General features: G+C 44.0%; 1 long non-coding RNA gene across 1 annotated transcript; it reads left to right on the top strand.

The window, feature by feature from the left end:
* Window positions 1–3,878: 3,878 nt before the first annotated feature.
* On the top strand, window positions 3,879–5,165 carry LOC134760395 (uncharacterized). Its single transcript, XR_010137774.1, has 2 exons — window positions 3,879–4,688; window positions 4,760–5,165. It is a non-coding gene; the product is annotated as an uncharacterized LOC134760395 (long non-coding RNA).
* The last annotated feature ends 14,702 nt before the right edge of the window (window positions 5,166–19,867 follow it).

The raw sequence follows: 19,867 nt of genomic DNA on the forward strand, positions 1-19,867 counted from the left end.
AAGTATCTGAAGATCTGGTTCTCCATTCTCTCTTATTAACAAGGAGAACCACGAGTGCCCCCCAGATCCCGGCTAGAAGGACCAGACAGCTTTCCACCCTGGTTCCCAGGCAGCCCTGCTCCCATAGTCCTGTGTCCCGGCGACCCAATGCTCCCAGGACGGTCCTAATTCCCACCTCTCAGAACCTTGTCAGCCAAGTCCTTCCTGCTCTCTGGCCCAAATCCTCCTCCTACATTGGAAACGGAGCCTCTCTGCACCCTCTGCTCTTTCTATCCCGCTGTCATTCATCAGATTTTCCAAATCTTTGGATTCCTGAGTGGCAGAAGAGGTTTTCTGAGTTTAAGTTCTGATTCTGTGTGTGATCCTCACTCTACCACCTCTTCAAACCTTTCTTCTCTTGTCTACAAAATAGAATAGTAGTAATCCATCACGTAAGGTTGTTGTGAAGGTTCAATAAGTTAATGTGCATTTAAAATGCCTCCCGCAGTACCTGACATATACTGGTCTTCAGTGAGGTACTAGCTATTATTATTAACCAAGTTTCCTGTGATAACAGTTGTAGCTTTGTGACTGGGCCAAATCACTTAACCCCTCTGTGCTCCAGTCTTTGTTTCTATAATGGGGATGATGATAATGCCTAGCTCATTGGATTGTTCTGTCCCCTGCGATCAGCCATGTTAAGTGATTCATATCATGTCTAGTACTTAAAAATCACTCCACGCATGTACATTATTATGATGAAAAATATGATCAGTGATATCCTGACCAAAATATTAAAGGGACTAAAGATAGCTGTGGCTTGTTCAAGAAGAATATTGTGTCACTATCCCATATATTATTCCATTTGCTCTTCACAGCTTCCATTTTTCGCTAGGCGGATGGCATGAAACTTTTTATAAATGAGATATTATGAAAAATGATGTTTTAGGACTCCCATTTCTTCAGTGGGAGTAGGTCACCCATTGCAATTTTAGATTTGCTTAAAAAAAATTCTTGCCATCGCCTTCTAATGGATGATCTGTGTACAACAATTGTTTATTGACTCTGAATGTCTAAGTACCAGGGTCAGTCTATTTCAAGGGGAGGGAAGCATTAATTAACCTCCAGCATTAGATTCAGTGATTCTTTTCCAATGATGCAGTTCGTGACTTTGCTCGCATTTACTTTTCATCAATCCTGAAAGAATTGAGGTAAAATAGTTCCTCTGCACATGTGTGTCAAGCTAAATGGATAACAGCAGATACAGATCTGTTTGCCTGTCTGCACTTGCCTTTAGACAAAATTCATCAATTTTACAAAAGCCACTGACTAAACATGGCACCAATACAAATGAAGCACTTCTAGCAGGTGGGGTTTCCCTTTGTTTCTGATCTGGTAAATGCAGTAGTTTCCTGCCGAGAGATGGGAAGTGCTGGCCTAGGACAGCAAGGTGCCCTACAGGTGGGGCCAAAAGGGTCAAGACCATTCTACAGGAAGTTTAGGAGAAGTTCAATGGTTCCAGATCCTGTGTGATTTGGGTAATTCTGACCCTCTTCATTAGTGATAATGGCGTGAAGCTCTTTCACACAGTCTTATTTTTTTTTTTTTTTTCAGACAGGGTCTCACTCTGTCACGTAGGCTGGAGTGCAGTGGTGAGATGACAGCTCACTGCAGCCTTGACTTCATGGGCTCAAGCGATCCTCCTGCCTCAGCCTCCTAAGTAGTCGGGATCATAGGCCCTTGCCACCACACCCGGCTAATTTTTTTGTAGAGACAGGGTTTCACCACATTGCCCAGGCTGGTTTCAAACTCCTAGGCTCAAGTGATCTGCCTGCATCGGCCTCCCAAAGCGCTGAGATCACAAGCATGAGCCACTAAACCTTGCCCTCGACACAGCCTTGCTTGGTGTTAAAGATTAAACAAAGACCACAGGTGATCACTCTCTTCATGATGCCAGTTTCAAGGGCACCCTTCTTCCCTTCCCAGCCTCCGAGGGAAGGAGAGAGGTTCCACAAGCCAGATCCATCCCCATCCACACAGGTAAAACTATGGCTGTGCAGCTAGCAGGTAGAGATAACATTTGGAGAAGGGCTTTGTAAATGCTAAAGTCCTACTCAAGTCCAAGGGAGAGAAATTATTATTATTCATTTTGTGAAACCAATTTAGCTTGGGTGGGTGATGGAAGAATTTCTACATACATTCATTACTTCTGATCAGGCAAGACCAGTCTGACACAGGAACAGTATATGGCTCACTCTTAAAGCCACAGCAGGCAGCCAGGGCTTGGAGAAATAGAAACCTCTCTTGCACAAGAATAGTCTCAATGAATCATGTTAAGGCCTCTTTAAGTTTTTCAGACTCCATGCACCCTGTGAAAACTGCCTTTCTTGAGTAGAGGTACGTTCAGCACTTCATAAAATAATCTTGGAGCCTCCAGACACACGGATGGAGGAGCATGATTTCATTTGTTTCTTTGCAAAACTGCTGTCCCCAACTGAAAAACCTGATTATCCTTTCAAATAGGGAATTCGGCTTTCCACGTTGGAACCAGCACAGTTAACCCCCAAACCCCCAAGGCCTGCAAGAGATGAATCAATTTCTCAGACAGCCAAAGCTGTGGCTTATAACTCATCCAACCCAGAAAACTGGACCGCTGGTCACCTTCCTTCCCCCTGCCCCCATCTCTGCAGACAAAGGTTTCCAGTTGATTATGCCTTGATTAGTGTCAGGAGAGAAGCAAACCAGGTATATAGGATTCCCATTATCCTTCCCTCCTCTGCTCCCAACCAGGGTCACGCTGAGAGGGATCTCGGTGAACATGTGAACAATCAAGCCATGTTTACCATGGACGTTTAGTTTTCTTTTCTCAAAATCAAAACAGAGTTTAGTAGGCAGCGTATTTCATACATGCCCCTTGATCAATGGAATGATCTGTCAGAAGCCATTAAAGCCCCCATTAGCTTGAATGCATTCAAAGCTAAACTATTGGATCATTTAAGGGCTGCAGTGATTGTTTTTAATATACCGTACATTGATTTCTCCCTGTGAGCAGCAACATAAGTTTGAAACTAACTGTGTATGACTAAGGCTCCATTTGCTGTCTCCAGCCCTCTGTGAGAAGCATGGTTTCACTTCGACCAGAAATGCCTGTGTATAGTTTTCAAAGAGATGCAGACCCTGTTCGATTTCCCAAGGTTTAGACTGGGTCAGGTTGTTATTTCTTTTTTCCCTGAGCTTTCTCCCATTTCTTTGTGCCCATTAAGTGAGCTGTGTGTGCAGAATGGGAGAGGCATCCCTGCAAGGACTTCAAGTGAAAGGTGGTGGGAGAAATTGTTCTGAAAGCATGAAGCCCAGCTGAGGCCAAAATCAAAGTGAATTTGACAGCCTTGGGCCAGCAAAACTCTGTACCCAGCAGAAAGCAATAGATGTGTGGCTGTGTCAGGGGCGTCCTCACTGGGACATAGCTTGGGAGGCTGAAGGTACCTTGGAAGGGCCAGATGAGGAAGCTAGCCAAGGCCACAGGCCCTCCTCGGACTGCCATATTGCCAGCTCTTCATAGTATTGACTCTTCAGTCTTATTCAGTCTTAGCCAACACACACTTGTTGATTCCTTCTGGAATATCAGACTCTGCTAGCAACACAAGGTCCCTGTCCTCAAAATCTTATTCTTAATCAGCATTTCTGATTTCTGCCCTTTGCTCATTTTAATACAGAGCCTGAGGATAGGAGAGCAGCGTGGTGAAAGAAGCAATAGTTACCACATTTGCAAAGGCACATACCCCAAAGAGAAGTTTTTAATATGTCACACCCATTTTACAGATGGGGCAATGGAAGTCCAGATGGGAGAAGCTATTTCAGGTGAATTATAGAAACTGGATTTCAAGTTTCTGGTATGTATTGAATTTGGGAAGGCAGTGAACATTCTTGAGCCCTCCTCCCAGGTTCACCTTCAACATCCTAAAGCATGTTGAAGAGGAAGGTGGTTCCAGGTCACTTACAAGAACAGGAACGGCCCCTCCCTCCAAATATGAGCCCAGAAAGGAGAACCTTTGTTACTCTAGAAAACAGTGTGTGTGTTATTGTTTTCTCCATAGGTCACAGACATCCACAAGATATTGGTGATTTTACATATTATTAGAGCCACTGAAATTTATGATGCAGGATATTAACGTCAAAGAGGCCAAGATGCATCATTCAGAACACTGGCCAGTCAAGCAGAAACCACCGTAGTAAAATCGAAAGCTGGAGTCAGCAAAGTATAGCCCACAGCCAAATCTGGCCCATCCCCTGTTCTTATAAAGTTTTATTGGAACGCAGCCATGCTCATCAGTTTATGTATTATCTAAGGCTGTTTCCAACTACAGTGGCAGAGTTGAGTGGTTGCAAAGGACCATAGGGCTATCAAAGGCCCAAATAGTCATTGTCTGACCCTTCATAGAAAAATTTTGCTGAACTGTAGTCTAGCTCCAAGGATTGTTGTATCACCTGTGATCGTGCCTATTAAGCAATTAACGTCATGTCTAATACTTAATAATGACTCAGCATGTATCAATTACGATGATAAATATTATCATGGCATCCAAACCAAAATACTCATGCCAACATCTCTCTGTACAGAAACATGGAAAAAAGAGCGATGCTATTAAGGAGGAAAATCGAGCCAGGAGCAAAACCTAAGGCTATTTCTGAACTAAAGAGGCCTGAATAAGGTAGTGAGAGGACCAGGGAAAGCCTTCCCACGGGGATGGAGAGCCACCCCCTCACCGGCTTTCTGGTTCAGATGTCTTGTCTCAACAGAGGGCAGATTCGCAGGGAAGCAGGCCGAGCCTGATCTTTTCTCCGCTAGAACTGCTCAACAGGTGAAGAATCTTTTTCCAGCACTCCTGAGCCCTTCGGGTCGCGGAACAATGCAAAGATTATTCCAGTGCCTCATTAGGAGAGGTGATAATCTGGTCTGTGGTTTCTTTTTCGGTGGGGCATGGTGTGAGGGTGAGTGTCATGCTTTCTAAGGCACAGGGCTGACTAAAGGGTGTCCTATTTATAAGTCAGTAAAACACAGCGGCTTCATACTCTGTGCTTATTACCCAGAAGCCCCGGCTCTTAGAGTTTCTATTAAGATGTACCCCATAAATATATGCGCCTCCTATGTACCCACAAAAATTAAAAATAAAAAAAATTGAAATCACTCATTTATGCTTGGTGTTATGATTGTAACTAAGAATCCTGGAGTGAGGTGGTTACAAAGTGAGCCCGACTTTCCATGGATGCACCATCCCAGAGTGCACCGTGAGCCCGGCTTTCCACTGATGCACCGTCCCAGGGTGCGCCGGGAGCCCCGCTGTCCATGGAGGCACTGTCCCAGGGTGCGCCGGGAGCCCCGCTGTCCATGGAGGCACCGTCCCACGGTGCGCTCCTCCTTAGAGGTCTCTGCACTCTGCCTTTGCTGCCGGCACTCTCCAGGAGCACCTTAGTTGGATCTTTACTTCCTCACTGCCTCTCTCGCCACGCGAATCCTTGAGTCACTTATAGGACACTCCACGTTGATCATTTTCATTTGTCCTGTTACCAGAGTGTTTATGAACACAATTTTACTTGCCAAATTTGGTTTCCGTGTTGGACTAGAGGAACTAGAGGGCAGGACTTGCTGGATCAAATTTTTACTTCCATTTTATGGTATCCCACAGGACTCATAAGACTTCATGTCCCCCAGATTATCTGATCTTCAGCAGCTATCAATCCAGCTAACTTTTATCTGACACATAATAGGTGCTCAATAAACATTTGTTAGCTGACTAGTTGCTAAAGCAAAATTGATCTGATCTCAGCATCCCCTGCTTTAAAATCTCCTCTAGTTTCCCCTTCTCTTTGGGTTTTCTGACCACAGCTTGCAAGGCTGTTTGAAATCTACCCCCACCTCTTACAATTTCACCTCCCAAAACTTGCTTCTAACCTTTGTTCCACCTACACCCAATTTTGTACCACATCCTGAGTTGTTTCTTGTCACTGGTGCTGTGTAAGGTGAGTTGACCATGATCCTAGTGGAAGCTTAGCAACAGGTAAGAGGAGAAAGCTGATAATGGGCAAAGCTGGGGGGAATTTGGTCAGCAAAGTTAGTGTCTCAAAGTGACACTTAATTGAGGAGGTACTGATATGATAGACAGGTATCTGAGCTGGTGCTTGGGGCATGGCAGCCAGTGGGGTCTGTAGAAGGTCTTGGTTCTGTCTTGATTAAAGGGGTACCAAGAAGCACTCCAAGCAAGGCACTGCAAGGCCACAGTGTGGGGGCAGGGCCCAGGCCAGCCCCAGAGAGCAAAATCACAAAAGACAAACTGCTTTGGCCAATGGAGTTGAGGGAACACTGGAAGAGCTTGGTGGACATGGACTTGGGGCATTGGACTGACATCAGATCCCACTGTGCTACTGAGATAGTGGTGTCACTTCATAAACTTTTGTTTTTTTTTAGACAGAATCTCACTCTGTCGCCCAGGCTGGAGTGCAGTGACACGATCTCGGCTCACTGCGACCTTCGCCTCCTGAGCTCAAGCAGTTCTCCTGCCTCAGCCTCCTGAGTAGCTGGGATTACAGGTGCCCACCATGCCTGGCTAATTTTTTGTATTTTTAATAGAGACAGGGTTTCACCTTGTTGGCCAGGCTGGTCTTGAACTCCCAACCTCAAGTGCTCCACCCACCTTGGCCTCCGAAACTGCTGGGATTACAGGCATGAGCCACCGCGCCTGGCCCCATCGTAAACATTTAACTCACGAATTCAGTTATCTGTGCTCAGCAAACATGCACAAAAAGGCAAAAAAGCATAAGGGTTCCATCCCCAAACTGCACTCAGGGATTGCACAGCCTGGAGTGTGGGAAGATGTGAGAACAGAGAATCTCTGTTTTCTCATTTGGGAAGCTACTACATGGCTTCTAACCCAAGCCAGAGACTTCATGTTGTGCTCAACTGAAGAACAATGATCTGTTCCTGCACCTGATGAAGAACTATCCAGACATTTCACTGAAGAGGATAAACAGGTGGCAAATAAGCACATGAAAAGATGATCAACACCCTAAGCCATTAGGAAAATGCAAGTTAAAACCACAATGAGAAATTACCACACACTTCTGAGAATGGCTATCATTTTTCTCTGTTGAGAATGCAGAGACACTGGATCACTCACACATTGCAGGGGGAGAATGTCAAATGATATCGCCACTTGGAAAAAATCATCTGGCAATTTCTTCTAAAACTAAACATGCACTTACCATTTGACCCAGCAACTGTACTCTTAGGCATTTGTCCCCGATAAATGAAACCTGTATCCACGCAAGACCTGTACATGAATGTTCATAGCAGCTTTCATAAGAGCCCCAAACTGTAAACAACCCAAATGATGTCCTTCAGTGAGTCATTAAATTTTGGTACATCCATACCCTGAAATACTACTCAGCAATAAAAAAGGATAAACTATTAGATGGATCTCAAGGGAATTATGCTGAGAAAAAGATCCAATCTCAAACAGGTATATGCTGTGTTATTCCATTTACATAACCTTCTTGAAATAACAAAAATATGGAGCTGGAGAACAGAATCCTGGGTGCCAGGGCTTAGGGAAAGGAGGGAGGGGGTGGGCATGGCTATAAAGAAGCAGCAGCACAGGCCCCTTGTGATGATGAAACAGTTTTGTATCTTGATTGTAGCAGTGGTTGCATGAATCTACATATAGGATAAAGTCATGTAGAATTGTGCATGTGTGCACATGTGCACACACACATATACACCATGTGTGTAAAACTAGTGAAATCTGAATCAGCTCTATGGATGGTCCCAATGTCAGTTTCCTGGTTTGGATATTGCATTATAGTTATAGAAGATGTTACTGTCTGGGGAAACTGGGTGAGAGATACACGGGACCTCCCTATATGTATATTTTTTGCAACTTCCTGTGAATCTGTAATTATTCCAAAATAAAAAGCTAAACAATGAAACTGGCGGGGAGACAGCCTGCTGGCTTCCAACCTGGCAGCTCCCTAGGGGATTCTCATGCGTAGTTTCCACTGTACATAACTTCATGCATGGACCCCTCGTAAGATGGGACTCCTCTCTTGAAGCACAAGTGCATATCCACACTTTGTTCAAGCGGATTGACTTCCCTGGGATGCTGCTGCCATGTCCTCATGCATCCCGCTGGGAGGACACTCATTTTCCCATTCACTGGGAAAAGACTCTTTTGGACGAGGTCGGATGTTTGGTCACAGGGACCTTTGGTAATCTGAAATGTCCTTTTAGTTTATTTTAAAACATTTTGTGCAAACGTAGTATTTAATTTCTTTCTTTTTTTTTTTTTTTTTTTTTTTGAGATGGAATCTCGCTCTGTCACCCAGGCTAGAGTGCAGTGGTGCAATCTCAGCTCACTGCAACCTCCACCTCCTGGGCTCAAGCGATTCTCCTGCCTACAAGCGTGTGAGCTGAGATTGCGCCACTGCACTCTAGCCTGGGTGACAGAGCGAGATTCCATCTCAAAAGAAAAAACCCGGTCACAAGCGTGAGCCACTGCACCTGCCCAGATCTCCTTTTAAAGAACAGCAAAAAGACAGGGTTTCACCATGTTGGTCAGGCTGGTCTTGAACTCTTGACATCATGATCCACCCGCCTCAGCCTCCCAAAGTGCTGGGATTACAGTCATGAGCCACAGCACCCGGCTACATTTAATTTTTTATTGATATGCAACATGCATATACAAATGCACACGGAAAGAGTCACGAAGGCTTGGTGGGATTTACTCATATAACTGAGAAATAGAACTAGCTTCACTCATGCCCAGACGGTAACTTTCTCCTTTCCTTCCCTTCCAAAGGTAACCAAGTTAACATTGTAGGTGAATTGTGTCTATTTATACAAGTATTTTACTGCACAATTTTTAAACATATAAAAATAAAATCATAGAATAGACCTGTCACCCAGCTTCAACAACTGCTAACCCTGTGTGAAATGGCCTTTTAACAAAACATATTTGTAATACGTTGACCTAGGCTATGTTCCTAAGTGTCTTTTGAAACCCAGGGACGGAAACTAGTCTTCCAAATGTTGAGAGCTGTCTAGGTGCCAGGCAAAGTTGTGAGTGCTTCACACTGCTGTCTTACATAACTCTCCCAATAACTGTATGTGGTCATTACTCTTCTTCTCTCTCTTCCAGGTGATGAAATTTAGACACAGAGAGGCTATGTAACCTGCCCCAGGCCACACAGCTAGTATCTGGCAGAGGTGGGTTTCAAACCCAGGCACTCTGGCTCCAGAGCCTGAGCATTTAACCTCTTAACCTTAGCAACGCTTGTAATTTCATCCAAGTGATTGGTTCCATCAAGCACAGAAGATACCAGATGTGGTAGAGGGAGGAGACAGAATTCTTTCCAGCCACTGCCATTTGAGAACAATGCACCATAGCAAAGTGGTTAGATACTTGAGCTTTGGGGTAAATTGCACCTAGATTCTAGTCCCCCACTACACACACACACAGCTGTGTGACCACAGGGAAATTGCTTAACCTCTCTATGCCCCAGTTTCCCTTGTATAAAATGGGGCTACTAACAGCGCCTTTAACATAGGATTGCTTGAGGGTAAAAAAAAAAAAAGTGCACAAAGCTGTTAGCATAAGTGAAATACTTAGCATAGTGCAATACTCATAATGCTCATTGCTCATAAATGTTAACTATTATGATTAATGAATGGACACCTGGCCTTTCGAGAGAGAAACTTTGCTCTTGGGTTCTGGGTGGTAGCCTGGGGAGGGAGGCCGCTTCTGCATGAGCACTGTTGTATAAAAAAGGGCAATTTCTGATCCTTGGTGAAAAACAAAGGTGCCATCTAGGAGTCCCATTGTTTGAAAGTAAGTCCGTGCCCTTCATAGCTTGGAAGCCGTCTGATTAACATGTCACCTCTGAAACCAAGGCGGAGGAGGGGACCGTTTCAAGCATTCTACCCTGGGGAGGACCGCCTGCAAGGATGGCAGAGATGCCGTGGCAAACTCGTTCTTAAACTATCCAAGAAGCTACAAAGGAGGGCTTTGGAGTGAAACTGATGGATAACCCTACTCTCTCCCAGTATTCTTCTTAGGAATATGTTGAAGATTTGGGTTCAGCTTCCTAGAAAACAGAAGGAAACTCTTGTTTTTTCTGGCACCTCTCTGATCTCATCACCTATGACCTACGTGCCCCACCCCCACTTCCTGCCATCTCTGTTGGCACCATTCACTCTGCTTCCCCACCCCAGGCACCACCCGCCCATCTCGGGGCCTTTGCACCTGCTCTTCCCTTGGCCAGAACACTCCTTTCCAGGCAGCCAGGGGTTCGTTGCCTTAGGGCTTTCCTCTGTTACCTCCAAAGTGAGTCTTGCTTGACTGCCCTCTACAAAAGTGAGCATTAGGATTTTTCAACATTAACCCCAACAACACTTTTAATAACACTTTATTGAGATATAGTTCACATACCATAACCAAGAGAACAGTGTTAAGACACCTCATCTAGTTTTATGGACTGTATTTTGTGGATTCTAAAGTGCATTTTTTTCTGTTTTTTTTTAAAGACAGGATTTTGCTCTGTTGCCCAGGCTGTGGTTTAGTGGTGCAATCATAGCTCACTGCAGCCTCTACCTCCTGGGCTCCCCGCTCAGCCTCCTGAGTAGCTGGGACCACAGCCATGCACCATGACACCCGGCTAATTGGTTTATTTTTTGTAGAGATGGGGTCTCACTATTTTTTGCCCAGGCTGGTCTCAAACTCCTGGGCTCAAGTGATCCTCCCACCTTGTTCTCCCAAAATGTTATAGGCGTGAGCCACCATGCCCAGCCTTTTTGCAGTTTTAACATCTCTGACATCAGGATGCAGCTTACAGTGATAACATGTCATAGTCTAAACGGCAGTGTTTTATTTTTTCTTTCTTAGTGATACATAAAATGATGGTGTACCTTAAAATTGAAGGACTCTTTGAATCAATGAAATACGGTATCCAAAGTCTTCATAATCATTTATTCTCAAGAACTCCAAGTACAGATTTCAGCTGGACAGTTAGTAAAGATGTAAAGTACATTCTTGAACCTCCATTTGGGGTTAGATAACATTGGGGTGGGGTGTAAGGTATTGAATCTGCAGTTGCTTCTGAGTTCATGTGTATTGGATGGTGGGAATTTTTTTCATTAATGTATAATTCTTACCATTCTTTTTAGAATCACCTTTCTTCTTTTCTGTTCCTGCTTCTCTAATACTTGCTGGGGGATTTCTTTTCTTTTGAGAATGTTAAAAACAATAATAATGAAAAAACTTCACAGTGACTCCGTCTTTGAAAACTGCTATCAAGGTGAGCATCTAGTGGAAATTTGGGGCTGGCTGGGCTGCCACAGGCAGTTTGCATTTAAACAAACTGTGGCTTTGATTTAAGAATCTGACTTGATGGGTAATATATCTAAAGCAGAAGATAATATATATACTGTTTCTATCAGAATTATCAAGTTCTTTGTGCAATGTGTTTATTTCTCTGAGTGATTATGTATTTATTAAATAATGTGTTTCAATGGGTATTATTTTCATTTCAGTGTTTGTGATACTTCTACAATATGTCTCAGATTCGGGGTTGAATGGCACCTGATAAATTATGAGCTGTTATTAGCTGCTTTCTTGTTGCATCTTAATTATTAGGTTGAAAAGAAAGGGCAGACTTTTATAAGCATTCATATTTTTTGTTTACAAGGCTTTTACTGACGTCTAATAAATTTAATTACCTCTAATAAGAAGAGGAAATGAAGTTCTATTTAGCAAATTCATGGCTTTGAAATGCATCTTGTAGCTTTATGAGCATGGCAAGCTCCAGGAAGGTGAAAGCTATTTAAGGAGCTGTTGCTGGGTTAAACTAACCTCAAAACTGTTAAATTATTTTTGTTTCCATTTTATTGCTTAACCTCTAGGGTAAACTTCGGGCTACCTGATAAAGCAGCCACTCCGGAACTTTAAACTTTACATGCTTTACCCCACAGGGCCGAAGCGGGCTCCTGTATTAAAGGTACATTTTTCAAACATAATTTTAAATTTGGAAATTGATTGTGTCTTGACCTACTTATTTCCAAGAGCTGTTCATTCCTGACTCCTTTGTTTTGCTCACATTATAAATCTATTGTTCTTTCAGGAGGGCTCCCAGCTGCTAAGGGGGTGGAGGGAAGAATCAGTGCAGGGAAGATGAGCTCATTCTGCCAGCACCACCGTCATTTGAATCAGACCCACAATTAACTGGGACTCCGGCTGCAGAAAAAACACCTCGGGTCTGCGAGTGTCCACTTCTGACAGAGGGGCTAGGACAGAAAGAAGACTGCTGGTGTAGAAGAGTTGTGTTTGGGGAAAGAGGGATCCTACAAAATATTTAAAGGCTTATTTTATAGGGCATCAGATAGTTAATTTGGATTTATTTTTTGGTCCAATATCTTCACAGATAATACTTTATAAGTGTCTAGGTTTCCATTTATTATAGTCTACTGGCAGACAGACCCTTGGCAGAAAAACCATGCTACTTAGTGATAGCTCTTTCTTTTCGTGGTCTTTCTTTAAAACCTAAAAACAAGCCAGGTATTAACAGGAAGGTCTTGTGAAAGAATGATCATCTCTGAAAGGTATCCCCAGCCCTGAGGCCTCCTGTCACTGGGACAGCTGCTCTGCTCTGAGGAGCTGCCTGGGGGCTGTCCTCAGCTCCTTCTTGGTCCTCATCACACGCTCCCCGTCCCTCCAGCCGAGGGGTCGCATCCTCCAGGAGTTTAAGACAAGCCTAGGCATCACGGGAAGACCCCCATCTTTAAAGAAAATAAAAATAAAAATTAGCCCAGTGCGGTGGTCCCTGCCTGGAGTCCTAGCTACCCAGGGGGCTGAGATGGGAGGATCACTGGAGCCCAGAAAATAGAGGCTGCAGTGAGCTATGGTCGCACTGCTGCACTCCAGCCTAGGCAACAGGGAGACCTTGAAAAAAAAAAGAAAGAGAAGAAAAAGAAAGAAGAAAGAAAGAAAGAGAGAGAGAGAAGAAAGAAAAAAGAAAAAAGAAAGAAAAGAAGAAAGAAAAAGAGGGAAAGAAGAAAGAAGAAAGAAAGAAAAAGAAAGAAAGAAAAGAAAGAAAAAATATACAGAAAAAAATTTATTTTCTTTAGAGATGGGGTATTGCTTGTTGCCTATAAGCTTCTGGCCTCAAGTAATCCTCCTGCCTTGTGCTGGGAGTACAGGCATGAGCCACTGCACCTGGCCTTTGAGCACATGCATTTTTGCCATTTCAATTTCTTTTATTGAGAATTGCCTGTTCAGATCTTTCAACATTTAAAAAATTTCACTCCTTTTTTTATTGATTTGTGGGAGCGCTTTGTATATGGTGGAGCCACTGCACCTGGCCTTTGAGCATATTTTATATGCATGTTTACCATTTCAATTTCTTTTTTTGAGAACTGCCTGTTCAGATCTTTCAACGTTTAAAAAAAAAATCTCAGTCCTTTTTTTTATTGATTTGTGGGAGCTCTTTGTATGTTGTGGATATTATCCCCCTCTCTGTTGTATGTGTCACAAGTATTGTTTTCCAGTCTATTATTTGTCTTTGAATGCTGTTCATGGTATCTTTTTATATTTATAGTATCTTATATAAGCATTTTTTATATAGTCAAATCTGTTCATGTTTTCTATTATTGCTTCTTGTTTTTCTCTTATAAGATCTTTCCATCACAAATTACTCTTTGTTTTCTCGGGGCATTTTTTTTTTGTTTTATGCCTTTATCTTCAATTTTTTAATTCATCTCACATTGATGAATTAATTGCCTTAACAGATGTATTTAGTTGCCTTAACACCGGTCAATGGAGGATGAGCAAATCTTCTAAAACTGATTTGGAAATTTCTCTCTTTAATATTTTAACTTCTTTTTTTAATTTTTGAGACAGAGTCTTGCTCTGTCACTCAGTCTGGAGTGCAGTGGAGTGATTATGGCTCACTGCAGAATCAATCTCCCAGGCTCAAGTGATCCTCCTGCCTTAGCCTCCTGAGTGGCTCTGTGTACCACCATGCCTAGCTATTTTTTTTAAAAATAATTTTTTGAGAAACAAGGTCTCACTATGTTGCCCAGGCTGGTCTCGAACTCCTGAGCTCAAGTGATCCTCTTGCCTTGGCCTCCTGAAGTGCTGAGATTGCAGGCATGAGCCACTGTGCTGGCCCTAATTCTAATTTTTAAAGGAGACTCATCTTGAGCATGCTTAAAGATCTGGAAGAAGGATCCAGTATATAGCATGAGGTTGAAGAATTCAGGAGAACTCAAAGAATGCTGGAAGAAGTCTTGGTTCTAGAAAATGGGAGGGAATTAGACCAGAGAACAGAGATTCATTTTGAAGGACGCTGGAGGGAAGGAGGTGAGGATGGATGTCCCATGGATAACATGTAGGTGAGATGATGGGAGTTGGAGGAGTTTACGTCTAAAGACTCCATTTTTGCGATGAAGGGGCTTGCGGCCATTTGCTGAGAGCAGCAGTAGAATTGGACATTTGTAGAAAGCAAATGTCCGACTCATCACGGAGGTTTTGGTTAAAGCAAGATGGGGAGGGTCCAGAAGAATGGTGGGGTTTGTCAAATATTTCTAATCTAAGTGTGTTTCATCACCTCCACCAATACACCCCAGTGCATCCTCTTACGTGGATTGCTGCAGTGGTCCCACGCAGGCAGGGACGGGTGTCTGTCTTGTTCACTGCTTTATCTCTGCAATCTAGGACAGTGCTTGGCACATAGGAAACATTTATTAAGCACTTATTGAATACATGAATGGATGCTGGGAAGCTTTTTTGCTATGGAACGAAGGTTCTGGAGGACACAATGGAATGAGTGTGGAGATGAGAAGACAGGCTGGGGAAGATACAGATGAGAAGCATGCTGGGACTTTGGGCAGCTACAAAGCAGAGCTGAGGCGTGATCACAGTCCTGGGGAAGCTACAGATGGGTTGCCCCAATTCAGCATGTGCTCAAGATTCCAAATAAGAGGCTGCCAGAGACAAGTTCTTATTCCTCTTCCAGCAGGGCAGGCAGGGGACTTGCTGGCTCTGGGGGCATTTGTCTTCCCTGGGTTACCAGTAGATCCTCAGAGCCTGGCTGCCCTGGTCATCATGTGAAGTAGCTGAAGAGTGTCTTAGGTGGCAAGTGACCAGGGCCCCAAAGAAGCCCTTGCCTGGGTGGCTGGGGAGAGAGGATTGGATGCCATGGAAGACCACACACCATGGTAGTGGTGGACAGGCAGGGGTGACTTAGTGACTGAACCTTCCCTTGACAGAACCAGAAACCATCTGTGATGTCAAGAAGTGACCGAGCCCACAAGGAAAGCTCTGTCTAGATTGTAAACCTTCAAAAACATTTTTGGAATGAATGAGTGATTAGATGGCTGAATGAACAGTTTTATAGCAGATGGACATTTTCCATTTCAAAGGGAATGGAGTCCAGTGGGATTTCCCCTGGACTATCCCGCTTACTTCTCCAGTAATCATTCCACCTTCTGAGAACATGGTAAGATTGTACTTCCCAGCCTTAGGTAGGACACATGATGAGTTCTGGCCCAAGAATTTTGAGCAGAAGTATTGTGGGTTGTGTTCAAACCAAAGAATTTACTTGCTGGTGCAAAAACTTTGGACATCTTTTTCTCTGTCATGTGCTGCTCTGTCAGCTGGAGTCCCTGGATGAGTAGAAGGAGCCCCTTTGACAACCCATGACGGACCAATAGCATGAGTGAGAAATATGGGGGGTGCTTGTTATCTAGCATAACCTAGTCTAGCCCAACTGACACACCTTCTCATCTAATCTGAACTCCAATTATAACTATTCCTAGAGGAAAGAAAAAGGAAGCCTAGTTTTCAGTTACCAAATTTCTTTTCTTTCCTTTGTAAAAAAATTTTTGTGGTAAAAAATATGTATAACATTTATCATTTGTTTAGGCTGGGTGCAGTGGCTCATGCCTGTAATTCCAGCACTTTGGGAGGCCAAGGCAGGTAGATCACCTGAGGTCAGGAGTTCAAGACCAACCTGGCCAACATGGTGAAACCTCATCTCTACTGAAAAAACAAAAAACACCAAAATTAGCCAGGCATGGTGGTGGGCACCTGTAATCCCAGCTACTCAGGAGGCTGAGGCAGAAGAATTGCTTGAACTTGGGAGGTGGAGGTTACAGTGAACTGAGATCGTGCCATTGCATTCCAGCCTGAGAGACAAGAGTGAAACTCCATCTCAAAAAAAAAAAATCATTATTAATATTTTTAAGTGTACTACTCAATGAAATCAAATACCTTCACATGGTTGTGCACCCATCACCACTATACATCTCCAAAACTGTTTTTATCTTCTCATTCTGAACTTTGTACCCATCAAGGAATAATCCCCATTCCCCCATCCCTCCAACCCCTGGTAAGCACTGTTCTACTTCCTATCTCTGTGAATTTGTCTATTCTAAGCACCTCATGTAAGTGGAATTGAATAGTATTTGTCCTTTTGTGTCTGGCGTATTACACTTAGCACAATATCTTCAAGGTTCCTCTCCATTGCAGCATGTATCAGAATTTCATTCCATTTTAAGGCTGAATCATGTGCTACTGTATATTTTGTTCCATATACTACATTTTGTTTGTCCATTCATCTTCAATGGACATTGAGGGTTGTTTCCATCTTTTGGCTACTGTGAATAATGCTGCTATGAATATGGGTGTACAGAGACTTGTTTGAATCCCTGCTTCCAATTCTTTCGTATATGTAACCAGAAATGGAAGTGCTGGGTCCTATGGGGATTCTATGTTTGATTTCTAAGGGTCCATCGTACTGTTTCCCACAGCAGCCAGGCACGTGGATTCCAATTTCTCCATCCTCACCAACACTTGTTTTCTGTTCTGTTTTGTTTTTTCATAATGTCATCCTGGTTGACATGAAGTGATATCTCACTGTGGACCTGATGGTGTCTTCTCAACCCTTTCTTTGCCAAGTAGGAATGAAGCCATACTTATCCCTGTCTCTGCAGGTCAGAAAAATACATCCAGTTTGACTCTAGGTAGAAAAGCAACCCTTGACAAAATTAGGTCATGAATGAATTCAGGCTTTTCCACCTCTTCTTCCTGTGTCTTACGCCCCTTTCCGAGTGCCCCTTTGAACAATCCCTGTTCCTTACTGAGGACCTCATTTACACTAACAAGAGACTGAGACCTCCCAGAAATGTTTGCTGTTTAAACACAGGGAGGGAGGAATACATTGCCAATGGCGCAAGTTCAAAATTCCATGAGGAAATATTTTGGGGGTGGGAAACCCCTGAAATTGAATGCCATGGACAATAATGCCTCCCAAGAAGGATGCCCCATCCCCACAGGCCACATCCTGAGTCACAGCTCTACCTATTCATCGCGCTGCTGTTTGATTTACTGTATTTGGAGTTAGGCTTTCCTGGATGTGCTATTTAAGTGACAGCATGATTCTATGACTTTACCCAGAAGTTTCCCTGGGAACCCATAAAGCCCAACTATAACATTCAGCATCTTTATTGGAGTTGAGCCTATAATAGGACTGAAATGGAGTTCTAACATTCTGGAATTTTCTTAGGCTCTGCCAAGCAATCGCTGCTTGCAGGATCTCGGAGGCTTGATTTGGGCACTGTGAGGCAAAGGCATCAGGATATAGACTCAGGCTTGGTGTGTCTGGTTTGTCAGGCCTTGTCAGATTCCATCTTCAAATAGGACACCCATTAACCCTGGAAGAACCCCAGAGTGACAGCCAGAGTGGCCCCAGGGCTGCTTAGCTGTGTGCCTTTGCACATGGAACCTGGGGGCTGCCACTTCCTGTCCCCGTAGGAATTCGGGGTGCGGAGCTGTGGCCAGTGAGACTGAGGCTACAGGAAAGTTGGCCTCCCCAGCTCTGGTCAGTGATTTGGTCCTAAGTAGCTCTGCTTGATTGTTACAGGAGATAACTCTGATAGAGCCAAGGGTCTAAGGAGTGGAGATAGTGGAGGTGATTTCTGAAGCAGTTGGCAGCTATCAGGATAGGCAGCGCCCCCTCCTCTTTCCTCTTGGGTACTGTAGGCAACAGCCATGCTGACTGTGCAGCCCCGCTGTCACCTGCTTCTCCTCTCTCTGCTCCACCTTGGATGCCTCTCACTTGGCTCCTGGGCACCTACTGAGGCTCCAGGGCTACATCTTTGCCATGAAGAAGAACCATCATGGGGAAAAGACAATTTCTTTTTGGTCCCTGCTCCAAAAGGAGACAAGACCCCACCCCATAATTCCTCATAAGAAAGCTGAGACCACACAGCAATGATGGCTGAAGGCTGAGCAAGGGTTTGATGACAACTACAGGGACCTAGAGCATCCAAAAAGAAAACCAAATGCTAATACTCAGACTCTCTCCCTAGAAACCAGGGGTCCTTCCACCTCACAAGGGAGGCTACGTCTGCCACCTCTTTGTTTATCCCCCACCTTGCTACCAAATGCAACAACCAGACAAGAAGTCTCTTCCTGATGGTGCTCTCTTTCCTCACTCCTGGTCTGAAGTCCTCACTGTTGAGCTCTGTAAGAAAATGTTTTTTAAAAAATCAGATAACATCATAATAGTTTCTGCAGAGATAAGCATCGTTCTTTGTGAGGCCAGCCTTTGACATGCTTAGCGTCTCATCTGTGACATGTGTCTCTGGATGACTGTACTACCTCAGGACAGTGAGGGAGGGTCTTATCCCAAGTTCAGCATGAATTAACTTGCCCCCCACAAGGGGTCCCTCCCACAGTGGGAGTTACCTCAAAGGCCAGCCCAAAGACCTGTCCTTGGAACTGCCAAGAGTTCAGAAACATTGGAGTCGAGTTGCAAGCCACCCTGCTAATACTTCCTATTTCTCAACTACAGAATGGCCAGTTGCCCCCACAGCTGCAGGGAGATAGCAACCAGATCATTAGATTGGATCCCAAAGAACATTCCAATCCATTCTCCAACAGGCTTTCTTTGAACACCCTCACCTTCTGCTACATCCTGGGAGGACCCTGGCCCAGATAAACCCACTTTAGTAGAAAGAAAGAACACAACAGAAATAACACAATGTGATTCACAATCAAAGACTGACTCAGAAAAGGAGACTTCAGTTAGCAGGAAACGTGTCATAGGGCCATATTTTAGAGTACATTTGCTCTGGGAATTTGTAACACAATCTTAGAATTCCAGAGCTGGAAGGAGCTTGAAAACCAACTATTCTAATTTCTTCATTTTCAAGGAAGGAGGCTGAGATCTCAAACAGTGATATGACTTGCCCAAGGTCAAACAGCTTAGGGAGGTCACAACTGGGCCTGGTGCTTGGGTTTGCTAACGTCTGATTCTTCATGTGTATCACGGCAAAACTGATGCTCTCTGCAGGAGTCGGCACCTGAGGCTTTAAAGGATGGAGAAGGATTCATCTTACCTGAACTCACTGGGGCTTAAGTTGGCTGGAAGCAGCATGAGCTTCTTCTGCCTCTGAAGACCCAGACCTGACTCATTTGTGACTGGATCATTTGCCTGGCAAGCCAGCAGCATCCTGGCTAATCTCCACCCTCTCCCTCTCCCCTTCAGTCCACCAGCAATCTCCCTTACACCCAGCTCTAGTCGGTGCCATGCCTCCACTCAGGTCCTCCCAGTGACTCCCACCACTCTCTTGGGATCTGCTAAAGTTAGTGGATGCACTTTTTTCCTTGACTAAGTCTTTCATTGATCCTTTTTATCACTGCCAAAAAGGTTACTTTCTAAAAATGGAGATATATTTCATACACCAAAAAATTCATCCTCTCAAAGTGTTCAAGTCAGTGATTTTTTTTTTATTTTTTATGGATACACATTTGTACATATTTGTGAGGCATGTGATTTTCTG

This window comes from Pongo abelii, chromosome 18 (assembly GCF_028885655.2).
Source record: "Pongo abelii isolate AG06213 chromosome 18, NHGRI_mPonAbe1-v2.0_pri, whole genome shotgun sequence".
Lineage (NCBI taxonomy): Eukaryota > Metazoa > Chordata > Mammalia > Primates > Hominidae > Pongo > Pongo abelii.